General features: G+C 42.6%; 1 long non-coding RNA gene across 1 annotated transcript in view; it reads right to left on the bottom strand.

Annotated features, from left to right (window-relative positions):
* Positions 1–15,786, bottom strand: part of LOC138268377 (uncharacterized) — a 133,708-nt gene extending 117,922 nt beyond the window's left edge. The window contains exons 1-2 of the long non-coding RNA XR_011199989.1: positions 15,553–15,786; positions 12,092–12,227 (exon numbers count right to left, since the gene is read on the bottom strand). This is a non-coding gene — a long non-coding RNA (uncharacterized lncRNA). The remainder of the gene's footprint in view (positions 1–12,091; positions 12,228–15,552) is intronic.
* Positions 15,787–16,915: the final 1,129 nt, after the last annotated feature.

Genomic DNA, 16,915 nt, shown 5'->3' with positions numbered 1-16,915 from the left:
GAATATACATTTTATGTTAAATGCATTGGTAGAAAAAAGCTTTAAGGGACCTACTTTTCCTTTTGCATCCCCTTGAAGTGTCCACAATACTTTCCATTGTACTCCAATGTAGCAAAAGCAATAGGTCTTCAAATTTTTGTGGAGATTTGTCAAATGGTGTCAAGGTTATTAGCATGCACAAATCTGAGAACTTCCTATCTCTGGGAATCCTAACTAGAACTACAGAATAATAGCAGTAATTTAACAATAGTAATGCTAACAGAAATTCTAATATATCAATATTAACAGTAATAACAGTAACAACAACAGTATTAACAGCACTAACAGCAACAGCACTAACAAGGATACCAATAACAAAAATAACAGTGACAACAACTGATAATAATGCAACAATAACAACATCAACAGTGTTGATGTGCAGGTGCTGGCAGATGTAGCCCTTTATACTCACTTCTAAGGGCCCGGGGTTGGCACCACTTAGCAGAGCAAGACTTGCAGCAAGCAAAGTCCATGTGCTGTTTGTAGATAGAAAGGGATGTTTTTAATGTCCCTGATGCTTTAGAATAGACGGCAAACCAAAAAATCCTTGGAGTCACTTTGGTTCTGGAGATATAGAGCTGTAGGTCAAGTCCTTCTCACTCCCAGGTAAGGAGGGCAGTAGGCATCAGAGCAGACAGCAGAGCAGGGGCTCAGCAGAATCAAGCACAGTGACAGTCCTTTCAGCAGCACAGCAGTCTTTCTCTGAGGCAGACTGTCCTCAGGTCCAGAAGGATACAGATTTTCTGGGGTCAGAAGTTCAGTTCTTATACCCAATGGTGCCTTTGAAGCGGGGGCGTCCTCAAAGAGAGGTTTTTGAAGTGCACAGAGTCCCTGTCCTGGCCCCAGATGTACTACAGGGGGTTATGCAGCCCGTTGTGTGGGATAAGGACAAGGCCCATTCAGGTGTGTCAACTCCGCCTTCCATTCCTGTCCAGGATGGCCCATCAACATGAAGATGGCCAATCAGTCACACCTAGGCTCTCTGTGTGTGGCTGCCTGGAGGGAATGCTCAGGAACCCAGCTGTCACCCACCTAGACAGGTAGGCAGAGGGACAGAATAGTCAAAATAAGAAAATAACATTCTAGAAGTGACACTTTCAGACTTGCAACTTAAAATCCAACTTTACCATAAGTTGTGATTATAAATTGTGAATCCAGAGAAACCAAACTTAAGATATTTATCTAGTTCCAATTGGAAATTGAACTTATAAAATGTAATAAGGCAATCCCAATGTTAACCAATAGGCTTGGTCTTGCAGTAGTGAAACATTCAATAATGCTTCCCTCCCTGCCCACCGGCACCAGCAGGACTCAGCGGACTGTCCGGCCATCGGAAAGGGCAGGCATCAATGTAGGTGCCTGCCTGTGCCCCGGGGGCACTCCACGGAGTGCACTTCACCCAGTGGACACAATAGGAGCGCTCTTGCTCCAATTTCTTGTGAAGTGGAATCTTCTCGTGTCCCGGGGGCACTAAGGACAGTGCAACGCCGGCACTGAAGAACTTGCAGCCCAGGTCACGGTGGTGATATCTCCTCACAAGAAATAAACACATTTTAAGGCGCCATATGAAGGAAAAGGGAATCGCTTTCAAGAGCTAAAGAAATCCACAAGGAAGCGCTTTCCAAAGAGCTCAACTCAGAAACAAGGGGAAGCACCCCTCGTACTTAAAAGTGGATGCAGGGATCAGGGTCCACAGCACCCTGCCCCTGGGGAGCAGAGTTCTAGGGAAAGGCCCACAGGTAGAAGGGCCCAGCAACAAGCAAGCACAAAGAGGATGCAAGCAAGTGTCAAGTCCGTTACAGTGTCCAAGCAGCTCACAGGTCAGCACAGCAGCAGCAGTCCATGGTGGTTCCTGGTGAGTCCTTCCAGCATTTCTGTGTCCAGTTCCAAGATGATTCCAAGAGTCTCCAAATTGTGGGGAAAATTCCACTGTACTTATACTCACAGTCCTTACACTGTTTTGCAATGGTAGGGAGGAGGATCCGGCCAGTTACAACTAGTTCTGGGAGTGCCAATCATCAGTGGGGGTTAAACAACCCTATTGTGTGAGGCCAGGGCACAGCCTTTACAAATGTAGATGTGCCCCGCCTCTCCTTATCTCAGCCCAAGAAGACTATTCAGTATGCAGATGCACCTCTGACACCTCCACCCTTCCTGTGTACAGGCTGTCTGAAAAGTCTGCACAAAGCCCCAAATGTCACACTGCCCAGACGTGGATTGGAGTCAATCTGCAAAACACCAGAGTCATAAGCACAGAGAAATGTGCACTTTCTAGAAGTGGCATTTCTGTCATAGTAATAAAAAATACACCTACACCAGTAAGCAGCATTTATTGTCACCATCACAACCATACCAAACATGGCTACGCCACCCCTCATAAATCAGGCAATACTCCTTACACATAAGGCAGGGAATTTCTAATGCAATCCTATGAGAAGGCAGTACTCACACCAGTGAGACACCAAGTTAGGCTGTTTGTCACTTCCAGGACAGGCCACACAACATGGCACATGTCCTGCCTTCTACATACATGGCACCCTCCCCATAGGGCTAGCTAGGACGTACCTTAGGGGTGACTTACATGTAGTAAAAGGGGAGTTCTGGGGCTGGCAAGTAAATTTAGATGTCCGGTCCCTGTGGCAGAAAACTGCGCACACATGCCCTGCACTAGCAGGCCTGAGACAGGTTTGAAAGTGTACTTCAGTGGGTGGCGCTAGCAGCCCTGCAGGCCCACTAGTAGTCTTTAATTTACAGGCCCTAGGTATAGGGATACCACTGTACAAGGGACGTATAGGTAAATTAAATATGCCAATTAGGTATAAGCCAATCATACCAACTTTAGATGAGAGAGCACCTGCACTTTAGCACTGGTCAGCAGTGATAAAGTGCTCAGAGCCCTAGAGCCAACAGCGAGAGGTCATAAAAAAATAGGAGGGAGGAGGCAAAAAGACTGGGGATGACCCTGCATAAGGAAAAAAGTCCAACAGACACCCCCCAGCCACATTAGCCTTCAGCTCTCCCGGACCCACGTCAACACCATCAAAATCATGAACACTATCCACTTAAGCTCACCATCCGACCCCTGCCCTCACCACATCTTCAACAAGGCGAGCACAGTCATCGCACCCCAACTCCAGATCATCAACAGTTCCTTTGAGACTGCCACCTTCCCGGAGAGCTGGAAGCACGCTGAGATAAACGCCCTCCTCAAGAAACCCAAGGCAGACTCAAAGGACCTCAAGATCTTCTGGCCCATCTTCCAGGCCCCCCTCACCTCAGCAAAAGTCATCGAGAAAATTGTCAACAAACAACTGACCCACTTCCTTGAGGAGAAAAACACTCTGGGCCCGTCCCCATCTGGATTCCGCAGCAACAACAGCACCAAAACCACCCTCATCGCCACCACTGACGATATCAGGACCATACTTGACAATGGCAAAACTGCGGCCCAAAGCCTCCTGGACCTCTTGGCCTCATTCGACACAGTCTGCCACCACTCCCTATGCACATGCCTCAACAATGCAGGGATCTACGACAGAGCCCTGGACTGGATCACCTTCTTCCTCACCGGCAGAACCCAGAGAATCTGCCTCCCTCCATTCCACCCTGAAGCCACCAACATCATCTGCAGTGTACCCCAGGGATCGTCCCTCAGCCTGACCCTCTAACATCTACATGGCTCCACTCGCAAACATCGTCTGATCTCAAAACCTCAACAGTCTCATACACAGATGACACCCAGCTGATCCTCTCCCTCACAAAGGACCCGACCCCTGCCAAAACAAACCTCCATGAAGGAATGAAGGCCATCGCCGAATGGATGACGAATAGGTGCCTGAAACTGAAATCTGAAAGCTGAGATCTTCATCCTTGGCTCCACCCCCTCTGCCTGGGACAACTCCTGGTGGCCTGCCACACTGGGAACCGCACCAACACCCACCCACCACGGATGCAACCTCGGATTAATCCTGAACTCATCACTATCAATGACCCAGCAAGTCAACAGTATCTCTTCCTCCTGCTTGAACACCCTCCACATGCTTCAGAAAATCTACAAATGGATCCCCACTGGAGCGAGAAGGACGGTCAGCCAAGCCCTCGTAATCAGTAGACTGGACTACGGCAATGCCCTCTACGCAGGAACCACGGCCACGCTCCAGAAAAGACTAATGCATATAGAATGCTTCCGCACACCTCATCCTGGACATCACCCACCACATTCACATCACAGCCCACCTGAGACCTGCACTGGCTCCCCGTCAAGAGAATTGCATTCAAAATCCTCACTGACGCTTACAAGGCACTGCACAACACCGGACCAGAATACCTCAGGTGGCTCTCCTACACCCCAACCTGACAGCTTTGCTCCGCTGACCTTGGCCTTGCCCCACACACCCACAGAACAACCACCGGGGGCAGATAGTTCTCCCACCTCGCCACCAAGACTTGGAGCACTCTTCCCATCCACCTGCGACAGACACAGGACCTACTTACCTTCAGGAGACACCTCAAGACTTGGCTGTTCGAGCAGTAGCAGTCCCCACAGTGCCTTGAAACCCTCACGGGCGAGTAGTTGACTTTACAAATGCGTTGATTGATTGAAAGATATGGTGTGCGTGAAGACGTGTGAATAGGTGCTGAGAAAATATATTTATTTTTTTCACTTTGGCGACGAGTGGGAAAAGTGCAAGGCATGCGAGTATATATTAGCAGTACAAGCACAGTGCTGCATAAGAGCAGGGCCTGTGACTACTAAAGCTCATGATCATTGTATCATTGTGTTGTATGAGAAGGGAGATAGTAACTATGCTGATATTTCTCCTACAGCAATGTATTTCTCCAACGCTCACTCAATGAGAACCTATGTTTATGAGGAGCGCATAAGACAGAAAATATGTATGCAGTGCAATACAAAGCGTTGACGCAGCAGTTCTGAGTGGAGAGTATCAGCTTGGAACCGATTGAGAAGAGTAAACTTGCAAGGCAGACAGAGGAAAAAAATATATAAATCATGTAGATGAACCACTGTGCTGTACTATGAACATCTTAGTACATGCTGTTCTGGCAACATATCGAGAGCAAACAGGAAATCCCTCTACATGCGATCTGGGTAACCTATCATGGTGAACTAATACTTGGGAACACTAGATCACCAACCTGTGGGTGTGAAAGTTTGTTATCCACATTAGAACAGACAATGGTGGCTACATTTGTTATGTTCCCTGAGACTACAGAGACTACGTTTGTTATTTTAATTTGTTGTATTGCTTAAGTATATTTACAGTATTAGTCATTTGTATGTATTAAGTCATGCAGTCCATTGCATCTCTGCCTATTTTCTAATCTAGCCAAGGAGATCAAGGTTTTGCCATAGGAAGATTGGTGGGAAGTTCAAGACATTTAGAGGCTCTAGCTTGAGCCATTTTTGTGACAAAGGGGAAATTGCCTCGATTGAAACTCTCTGGGAGTAGAAGGAAGGAAGGTTTTGAAGACTTTACCATTTGGGAATATTAACAGAGGGTGATGGAGAATCTGAGGAGGATCGTGAAGAGAATGATGTGTATACCACTTCTATGAAAGCAATAAAAGTACATTTTTGGAGAAAAAAGATTCTGTGTGGTTGTGGAGTGTCACAAGTTCTTTTAATGGGCACAAGCATCTAATGAGTCTATAGATCAGTGTGTAAATGCATTGCATACATTGGCAGTCACATACAATTTCCGTGACCTCTATGAGGAAATAATAAGAGACCAAATAAACTGCACAAGAAATATGAAGATACAAGAGAAAATGTTGGGTTGGAAAGATCCCTCTCTTGAAAAAGCAATTACATTTGAAAAATGCATATAAAATGCATCTCGATATTTTAAAGAATTAGGAAAAAAGGGTAAATGAGGCAACTATACAAGTGATAAAGAGGATTAGTACAAAAAGGGGGAAATACATTTCGGCAAGAGTGGTGAAGGAAAAAAAAAAGCCTGTTAACAGGTGTGGGAACATAAAACATGAAGCATCATCACGAAACATTCCAGCAATGCAGGGCAAATGCATTAAATCTAATATAATTGGACATTTTGCAAGAGTGTATAACCAAAGGAAATTTCGAGGTAAAGGTAGTGTGAATTTTGTAGATAGTAATATAAGTAATGATAAAGTTAATCAGAGCAGGATATTGGAGTCCTAATTCTGTGTGACATTAGGAAGGGTCACAAGATCAGAAAGTTCAAGTGGAGAAATAGTGTAGTAACAGAGTGAGCATGTTAGACCATGTGCAATATAATCCACCCAAGTGTATCATATCAATGAGTGGAATTCAAGTGCAAATGTGGGTGGATTCATGTTCGCCGTATACGTTAATTGATCAAGAAACTTTGGGTGGTTTGGGGGTGAAAGAACTATTTACCACCAAGGTGGAGTTGGTTGGGTACGGAGGTGGTAAATTGCCTATTATAGGTTATTGCCAAACCAAATTATCTTTCAAGCAAAGAGAAACCACATACTGGGTTTATGTGGTAGAAATGGGATGGTGTTTACTAGGTTAGAGGTAGCAAAAAGACCTGAAAATTGAATTAAATCCCAACACAATGGAAACAGTAATGTTGTCAGCTCAAAGATCCTGAAGTATGGAACAATGAATTTCCAAAGTTGTTAGGAGATAGATTGGGGTTTTTAAAGAAATTTGTACATAAAATATTGAGAGAGTGTAGTTGCAAAAACTCACAAAGTGAGGAATTAGCCAGTGGTCTTGAAGGATGTGCTGAAAGCCGAATATAGAAGGTTATTGGATTTGGGAGTGACTGAACAAACTGAATGGTCGAGTTCAGTGGTGATTGCACAGAAACCGCATGGAAATATTAGAATGTGTGTGGATTTAAGGGATTTAAATGAGAATACATGGGTGGACCACCACCCAATACCCAATATTAACAAATTGTTAGCTGGGATTAAAGGTGGAAAAGTGTATGCAACCACCAAATTTTGTTACATATAGAATCAAGGCATTTTACCTCATTTAGAACACCATAAGGGGCATTACAATTTATACGCATGTGTTTTGATCCTACATATGCTTCCGCAGTGTTTCAAAGAGTTTGGCAACATTTATTGGGTGAGGTGGAGAATGTTTTTTTTTTTTTAGGATGATATCTTGGTGTGAACGGAGAGCAAAGAGGTATGATAAGATAGTAAGACAAGTATGTGGTATATTGGAGAAAGCAGGACTTACTGTTGAATTAAACAAGTATAAATGTGCATGTCATTGTGTAGAGTACTTAGGGCACACTATACCGTATGAGGGAATAAAGCCCAAGCATAAATTGTCCTACTGATAAGGACCAATTAAGATCATTGTTAGGCCTGGCAGAATAATATGCCATATTTGATAGGAGTTTTGCTGATATGGCAAAACCTGAGTGTTAATGAGAAAGGGACAGAGATATGAATGGACAAATGAACGCCAGATGGCATTCGATCTAATTAAGAAAAAAAAAGCAGTGTAAATAATGTTACGTTGAAACCATTTAACTTACATGATCACACTATTTTTTCCACATACGCTAGCATACATTGTTTAGGTACAGTGCTAGTGCAGGTAAGAGACAGCAAAGAAAAGTTTGGTAGCATTTGCATCAAGAACACTAAAAGGGACAGAAACAAGTTATTCTAAGATCGAAAAGGAGGCATTCGCTAGCTGGTGTGGTGTTCCCAACTTTAGAAGTTTTATATGGGGAAGAAATTTCGAGCTACGGACCGATAAACCCCTGATCGATGTGTTCAAAACAAAGGGTGCACGCCAAGCTTCTCTATGGATTGCTAAATGGATGTGTAGGTTACATGAGCACATATTTACAGTAAAGTACGTGTGGTGATAAAAATGGGAATGAACACCGATGATCAGTTAAATGAAAATGGATTTTTATTGCCCACAGTCATCGACTGCTCCAACTGCTCTCAACAACTGTCACCTGTGGAATGCCCCCAAGAATCTCACTCAACATTCCATGTATAGCATGGAATTAGAATGTATGAGTTCACCACAACATCTTCCTTCTCTATACAAAATGATAACCGAATATAAATGCATTTAAAAAAACATAAGTAAAAGCTTAATCACAATATCTAGCAGTTTCTTTTTTTTAAATAATCCCCTTAAGTCTGTGTTGTAATACTTTCATTGTTTGCTTTCAAACCAGATTTGTTTATTATGATTTTTAATCCCACTTGGCTCCTCAATAACATTGTGAGATCTCCCCCAGTGTCATCATCATAATCTCTCAATTTTCACTACTCTGCTTTTATTCCACCATTTGTGAACTTTGATGTGAACTGCATTTTTGGAAACAGTATACTCTCTCTGGACTTCTGAATTTGGACAACCCCTTAGCCACATGAGTGGGATCTTTTACTTGTATCCAATCACCTATATTAATTTTGGTTCTTTCTACCCGTGCTTTGTGTTTTGTATCATAGTCCTCATTTTATTTCACAACGTCTAAACAAGAGGTCTAATGATCTTATCTAAAGACTTGGCTTTATCGGCTTTGGTCTTAACTTCACTCAATCCAAGCAGGACAAAGCGTAGAGGCCAAAACACGACCTCTCATCACTTCAAATGGTCTTATACCAGTAACTGCATTTGGAGAGGAACAATGTGACCACAACATGTCCTCCACTGCTTCATTCACTTCTATTTGATTTTGAATTGTCCATTGTATACATTCAACCAGTGTTCGACTCATTTTTTCAACAAGACTGTTAGAAATTGGGTCTTTGGTTGACAGTCCGGTAACTCCCTGTTCAAGCAAGGACCCTCACTCTAGTCAGGGTAAAAGAGAATCACCCTCAGCTACCCCCTGCTTACCCCCTTGGTAGCTTGGCAGAGCAGTAGGCTTAACCTCAGAGTGCTAGGTGTAAAGTATTTGTACCAACACACACAGTAACTTCATGAAAACACTACAAAATGACAACACCGGTTTAGAAAAATAGGAAATATTTATCTAAACAAAACAAGACCAAAACGACAAAAATCCGACATACACAAGTCAAGTTATGAATTTTTAGAGATTTAACTCAAAAATAGCGCTTAGAAACAAAAATGCTTTGATGAAATGTTAACACGGCATCGTGACTGAGTCGTTCCCAACAAGCCGACACCAGCGGCGCCGGACCCGGAGTCGTGTAGACCCCCAAGTACAGTACCTTTGGTGAAGAGTGAAAACAAGCCGATGCGTGAAGTCGGGAATCATGGCGTCTGTGCGAAACGTTGAATCCGTGCACTTCGAGTGGCGGTCACGACGTGGTGCGGTGACTTCCACGGAGTCGCGGACTTCAGCGGGGCTGCTGCGGCGTCGGGCCTGCGAAGAGCGTCGCGTTCCAGCGAAGGTCGCGGCGTCAGGTGCAGGCGGCGTTACCGGATTCAGCAGCGGCGTCGGTCCGGACTCATCCGAAGTCAATTTTCTTGGATTTCCACCAGCTTTTCTTTCAAGGGCCCAGGGACTGGATCGGGCACCACTTGTCAGAGCAGGAGTCTCTCCAGAGACTCCAGGTGCTGGCAGAGAGAAGTCTTTGCTGTCCCTGAGACTTCAAACAACAGGAGGCAAGTTCTAAATCAAGCCCTTGGATATTTCTTCACAAGATGGAAGGCACACAAAGTCCAGTCTTTGCCCTCTTACTCTGGCAGAAGCAGCACTGCAGGAAAGCTCCACAAAGCACAGTCATAGGCAGGGCAGCACTTCTTCCTCAGCTATCAGCTCTTCTCCAGGCAGAGGTTCCTCTTGGTTCCAGAAGTGTTTCTAAAGTCTGTAGATTTATACCCATTTTAGTCTTTGAAGTCACCTTTCGTCAAAGGGGACTCACACCTACTTGTGAAATCCTGCCTTGCCCAGGCAAGGCATCAGAGACACAGCAGGGGGTTGGAGCCGGCATTGTCAGAGGCAGGCACAGTCATTTCAGATGAGAGTGACTACTCCACCCCTCCCTCCCAGCAGAGATGGCTAATCAGTAAATGCAGGTTACACCCCAGCCCCCTTTGTGTCACTGTCTAGTGCGAGGTGAAAAACAACCCAACTGTCAAACTGACCCAGACAGGGAATCCACAAACAAGGCAGAGTCACATAATGGTTTAAGCAAGAAAATGCTCACTTTCTAAAAGTGGCATTTTCAAACGCACAATCTTAAAATCAACTTTACTAAAAGATGTATTTTTTAATTGTGAGTTCAGGGACCCCAAACTCCCCATGTCCATCTACTCTCTAGGGGAATTTACAATTTAATCATATTTAAAGGTAGCCCCCATATTATCCTATGAGAGAGACAGGCCTTGCAACAGTGAAAAACGAAATTGGCAGTATTTCACTGTCAGGACATATAAACCACATTACTATATGTCCTACCTTATCCATACACTGCAGCCTTCCCTTGGAGCTACCTAGGGCCTACCTTAGGGGTGCCTTACATGTAAGAAAAGGGAAGGTTTAGTCTTGGCAAGTTGGTACACTTGCCAAGTCGAATTTACAGTGTAAAAATACACTTACAGACACTGCAGCGGCAGGTCTGAGACATGATTACAGGGTTACTTGTGTGGGTGGCACAACCAGTGCTGCAGGCCCACTAGTAACATTTGATTTACAGGCCCTAGGCCCCTCTAGTGCACTTTACTAGGGACTTAACAGTAAAACAAATATGCCAATCATGGATAAACCAATTACATACAATTTACATAGAGAGCATATGAACTTTAGCACTGGTTAGCAGTGGTAAAGTGCTCAGAGTTCAAAAGCCAACAGCAACAAGTCAGAAAAAAATAGGAGGCAAAAAGTTTGGGGATGACCCTGCATAAGCAAAAAAGTCCAACAAAGACCATTTTCTTGAGGATGATAAAAATAAGGCAAATGCACCCCCTAACATCCATACACATACAGAAAACCCCCCACCCATCCACACACTTCCAAACACCCCCCCAACAGTACATATCCATGCTAAAACCCCCACCTCCTCTCACATTGACATACACACACACCCTCTGCAAACATTCATTCCCCACAGCCCCTTCACAATCATCCATGCCCCCACCCCCTCCACATACATTAAAACACATACCTCACTCACTCACACATTTGCACACATGCATCCCAATACACACACCTACACACTCGCATCCCAATACACCCTCTGCATACATGCAGACACACCCCCACCCGCACGGATACATCCAGACACCCCACTCGCAGACACTCATAACATCCCCATTTGCACACACCACACACATTCACCCAACACTCACGATCCCCCCGTTTCGACAATCAACTTCCCTTTTCTGGTGAGCTGGTCATATGGGAGAGGATGGGTTCTGGTGGTTTTGCACCGCCAGCACCACCACACCAGCAAGACTCCACCAAGCCATATTACGGCTCATAATATGGCAGGTAGAGTCTTTCTGTCGTGGTGGTGCTGGTGATGCAACCGCCTTTTCAACTCAGTCGGTATTGGCGCTCTGTTGGCTGCAGTGGCCTAAGCCATAATGAGGGACTCCTTCCATGTAAATAATCTTTTTTAACTTTTAATAACCGCATTTGTATTGGGCTCCTACATAAACTCTACTTCCCACCATTTGCTTGTTTAGTCCACCATCTCAAAGTCAAATCTAGATCTTTCTGCTATGGTGCTAAAGGGACCAATAAAATCAATGGCCGGCTTAATCCAGGGTCCAGCTGGCAAAATACTTGGTGTTAAAAGTGTTGGCTGAGTTTTCAACACTGTCACTGTTTGCACAGATCACACGATTTCTCATGCACATATCTATGTCAAGAGACATACCTGGCCACCAATAACACTCTTATCTTTCTCTTAGTAATGGTTGCCCTAAATGTCCTTGATGACCAATCATAATGATTTTGTCTGTTTAGCCTCTGGGAGGAATGAATTTATGGTTCCTCATCCAAATACCATTGTTGTGTACCAATAATTTGTCTACAACTTTACTATAGGCTTGTAAATTTATTTGCAGAGAACTTTTCTTGGGTCAACCATGGGTCAAGTAGTTCTTTATACGTACCATATATTCATCTTTTGGCATTTCTTCGTTCCACTCAGTCTCCATAAAAGTGTTTCCATCACACATCTACAACCGCAATCTAACACTCATCTTCTTCATCCACCATTTTCTCATCCAGTCCAAAATGGTTCCACACCTGTAAAGCATCAATTGAGAAATGTACCCTTCAGTGTACATCAGGATTTCAAGAGTATTCTTAAACAAATGGCTGTTGATTGAGTTATAGAACCTATAGAGTCATCATTTTGGTTATCTCCATTGGTCAGCAAATGGAAAACAAAATGGACAATTAGGAGTTTGTATTGAGGTGTGTAGTCTGAACAAGGTCATATGGGTTGATTCACATCCTTTACCACCTATTGATGACATCACATCTCCTTTTGCTGGAAAAAAAAGGTTTTCAGCAAAATAGGCTTATCTTCGGCATATCATCACTTTGAGTTAGACTAAACCTTCAAGGCATTACACAGCTTGTGTCAACTTTTGGCACTTTTCAATTCAAAAGCATTCATTTTGGGTTGACGTCTGCCACTTCTATCTTTATTTTGGAAAACATACTTCAGGGTATTGAAGGTGTCGTAATTTTTCAGGGTGATATACTGATCTCTGGTGAGGATGAACGTACCCATGATGAAGCATCACATCTCCTTTTGCTGGGAAAAAAGGTTTTCAGCAAAATAGGCTTATCTTCGGCATATCATCACTTTGAGTTAGACTAAACCTTCAAGGCATTACACAGCTTTTGTGTCAACTTTTGGCACTTTTCAATTCAAAAGCATTAATTTTGGGTTGACGTCTGCCACTTCTATCTTTATTTTGGAAAACATACTTCAGGGTATTGAAGGTGTCGTAACTTTTCAGGGTGATATACTGATCTCTGGTGAGGATGAACGTACCCATGATGAAGCAATGAATAAAGTGTTACAAAGATTACAAAAATATGGTGTAGCAGCAAATGTAAAAAAAAAAAAAAAAGTGTTTGCTAAATCCAGCATGGCGTACTTAGGTCATATTATCATACTATCCCAAAAGATGGGGTTAAACGAAGACCAGGTTTGGTAGAAGCAATCGTTAGTGCACCTGAAACAAAAACAAAAGACCATGTCACATCTTTTCTGGGTTTATGTGAATTTTTTTCAAATTTCATTAAGAATTTTTCTACTAAAACAGCAAACTTATGGGAACTCGTCAAGAAAAATAAAGAATTTGTGTTGGAGGCAAAATCACAGGAAGAATTTAGAGCGCTTAATGACAGTTGAGGCAGGATTTTTGTGCCATTTGATCCTATTAAACCTTGCACTATTACTGTAGATGCTAGTAACAATGGTTTTTGGGGCAATTCTATCCCAAGAAGACAAAACAGAGAATAAAGATGTTAGTGTTCTCATATATTCTACATTCCACGTATAGCATGGACCAGTCACAGTCATTGACCGCTCCGACTGCTCTCTAAACTGTCCTCTCTGGAATGCCTCCCGAGGATCTCATTCTGCATTTAATGTTTAGCATGGAATATAGAATGTATGAGATCACCACAGTATAATCCGGGTATGTCGAATGTGAATGATGATTGTTTATCAAGGTTGCAGTTACAGAGCGATGAAGAGGATGAAAAATTGATGGTTGCAGACATTATGGACACAGGTCAAACTTGTGTCTGAAAAGGAATGGATAGAAGTGATGCAAAAGATGTAGAAATGCAGAGACTAATACAAAATTTACCTAAAGAATGATCACAATTTGGAGATTAAATAAAAATAATTAATGAACTATAAAAATGTGTGGTCAGAATTGTCGTACCATGGGGGAACAGTAAGAAGAGGTGAAATATTTGTAATGCCGTTAGAGTTAAGAGAGTGATTGTTGGGGGCCTGACACGAAGGTCGTGGAGGAATGTCAGGACTGAAGAGCTAAGCAAGAGAAGATTTTTGGTGGCCAGGGGATTGGGGGCGGGGGTGGGGGGGCTGGACCAAGATGCCGAAAAGTACATGAGGAATTTCATGAGTTGGGCCTGTATTGATAAGACGCATGTGTTGAAAGATGACAGTTGTACCAATCTCCTTTCTGTACAAGCCACGGCAGAAGGTAGCTATGGACATATGTACACTATTTGAATTTGAAGGATGCAGAAAAAAATGCTGTAGTAATGGTGGATTACTATTCTAAGTGGCCTGTAGCGAGTGTGGTGAGTGAAGTAAAATTTCAAGGGGTAAGGGAATTTTGTAAGGAAGTATGTAAGAGAAGGATATCCTGAGGAAGTATTGATGAACAATGGGCCTCAGTTTGTGTCCGATGAATTCCTGAGAAAGCAGTGTAGTGCAAAGCATGTGAGAACAGCAGTTGGACACCCACGTGAAAACAGACTAGAGGAAAGGTTCAACCAGGTTTTAAGTGAAAACGTTCAGTTGTCAGTGGAAAATGGATTAGCATGGAGAGAAGAGATAAAACATTTATTATGGAGCTACTGTACCACTCCACAATCTACGATGATGGAAGCACCATTTGTACTATTTAAAGGAAAGAAACCACGTACCCAGGCTGTACCTATATAGATGGGAAAGAAAAGAATAGATGAAAAGGAGTTGTTAAAAAGGGTACAGAGTAAGAAGTTGGAGTATGCCAAGGAGGATCAGTGTGATAAAAGATATCATGAATTTAAGTATGGAGATTTGTTGAGTATCAAGTGGTTGGGATATGTAAGTGAGGATAATTCTAAGTAGTCCTTTTTTAAATGGAATTTGGATATAAAACAAAATGCAGTGTGGTCTTGGAGGATGAGAAAGGTGGAATATGGAGAGTGTGATTAAATGTAGTGAAGCAGAAACAGATAAGTGGAAATATAACAGTGGGGAGGAAGCAGAAAGGAGGAGAGAACGGTGAGAGGAGGAGTCTAAGGGGTGTAAAACTGCCTAGACATCTAAAGGAATACTCTATAAACGTGTATATGACCATATGTTGTATATAAAAAATAAGCTTGATTCAGGCATAATGTAAAATTGTTTATTCGGAAGGGAGATATGTTGTATAATAGTATTATGTTTTAGCAGGTTCTCCTAGAGGTAGCTTGGCAACATGCTACCAGGGAATATAGAATGTAAAGCATTAGGTAGATGTCGAAGACAGCACTGCCAGTTGTGTTGGGAATCTGCCAGGGTTGGTGCACTGTTACACTGGCTAACAAATAAACGGAGAAGCAGAAATTCATTACTTTTTCAATATTTTGTGACAAAGATCTCTGCCAGTTAATGGCCTCGCTTTGAATGTTAGGATTATCAAAGTGGAACAGTGTTGAAACGTTTAGTTCAAATATGTAACACTGTAAGTCATTTAAGCAAAGAAATTGCAGACAACTCTCTAACTTATAATGGATTTTTTCGTGTCAACAAGCCAATGCTTAGAGAAATGCGAACAATCGAAACAATGTTACAATGTTAAATTCAAACCCATTTAAACAATGTTACCTTAGGCCTTGAGAGCAGTAGTTGCCGAAAAGTCAGTTGTTTCAGAGGGAATTAATCCCGTTGATAAGCAAATTTTATGAGAAGGTCGAAATATCAGGAAAGTCTCATTTGCCTTCAAATAAAACACAGCGTGCAGCTCAAACGCTGAAAGCCAAAAACACGAATTTGTTCGATGCATAACTCGTTCTTCCAAGAGAAAAGTTTCGGAGAACAATTACGAGCGCGCTACCTCGAGAAGTGAGCGCTGGGTGTCAAACAGCGTGACGCCCTACACACCATCTTTAATCAACGCCGTTAGGTCAGAGGTCTACCTACGTCACAAGAAGGAAGGACGACAGTGTGGGGCTAGAGAGATGCCTTTTGGGACGTTTAATCCAAAACGTGCTGTTATTTTAACATATTAGATAAGAACTTGCCTGTGTGTGTCACTAGAAAAAATACATTTTGTAACCTTAATATGTTGCACCAATTAACACATTTTCTATATTTAATTGTATGTCCACTGTGAAAATGCGCACTGTTTCCAGACTACCAATTCTAGATGTGCTGATGAAAGTAAAGCAAGCACTGGACAACTGGGGAGACACCCGTACATAAACCATGAGCCTTGCTGAGTTTCCGAAGTCCATGTCTGAAGTACTAGGCTAGTTTAGGCTTTTTATTTGAATTCTGAGACTTCTGTGTCTTGATTATTCCGTTATAAAACAGGACTACAAGTCCCAGAAGTCAAAGAAAATACATGGAATGGAGCAGCACATCACACATGCATGATATTTCACAGAATGAATACGTGGTAAAGAGTTTTTTTTTTAAATGTTAAGATGAATAAATTCAACCCATAAGGGTGATTTCTCAAGCCTCACGTGGAATGTTATTCAATTAAGTGAGGCTAATGCAATTATTTGAAACAGCTTGTGCATAGCTGGGGAATGTCCAACGTCATTCAGGGTCTTCAACTTTAAAGGAGTATAATAAATCAATTAGGACAACACGGCTCTGACTATGATTTAGGCGTAGTGGTAATTCACAAGTATGAGAGGTCATTGAAAACCAGCAAAAGGTATCACCTTAAGTACCTCAAGTCAAAAGCAGCAGGTAAAAATTCTTGACAGTGAAGAGAATGAAAGGAAATATGTAAAACAACACAAAGAAACGAAGACTAAGACTACCACAATTAAAAAAAAAACATGGCACATGGACTGCTCGAGCTAAAACAAAATAAAATCACACACATGCACACTGGGAAAAACCTATATAAACAGCCATGGACAGGTGAAGCTCTCACAGGGTGATTGCAGCAATTCACACTTTCATTCCACAGTACATCACCATAAATTCAGTGTTGCTAGATTGCTATGTCCAT

Source organism: Pleurodeles waltl, chromosome 12 (genome assembly GCF_031143425.1).
Source record: "Pleurodeles waltl isolate 20211129_DDA chromosome 12, aPleWal1.hap1.20221129, whole genome shotgun sequence".
Classification (NCBI taxonomy): Eukaryota; Metazoa; Chordata; class Amphibia; order Caudata; family Salamandridae; genus Pleurodeles; species Pleurodeles waltl.
Note: the sequence above shows the minus strand (reverse complement) of the source record. Positions and strands in the feature narration are given on the sequence as shown.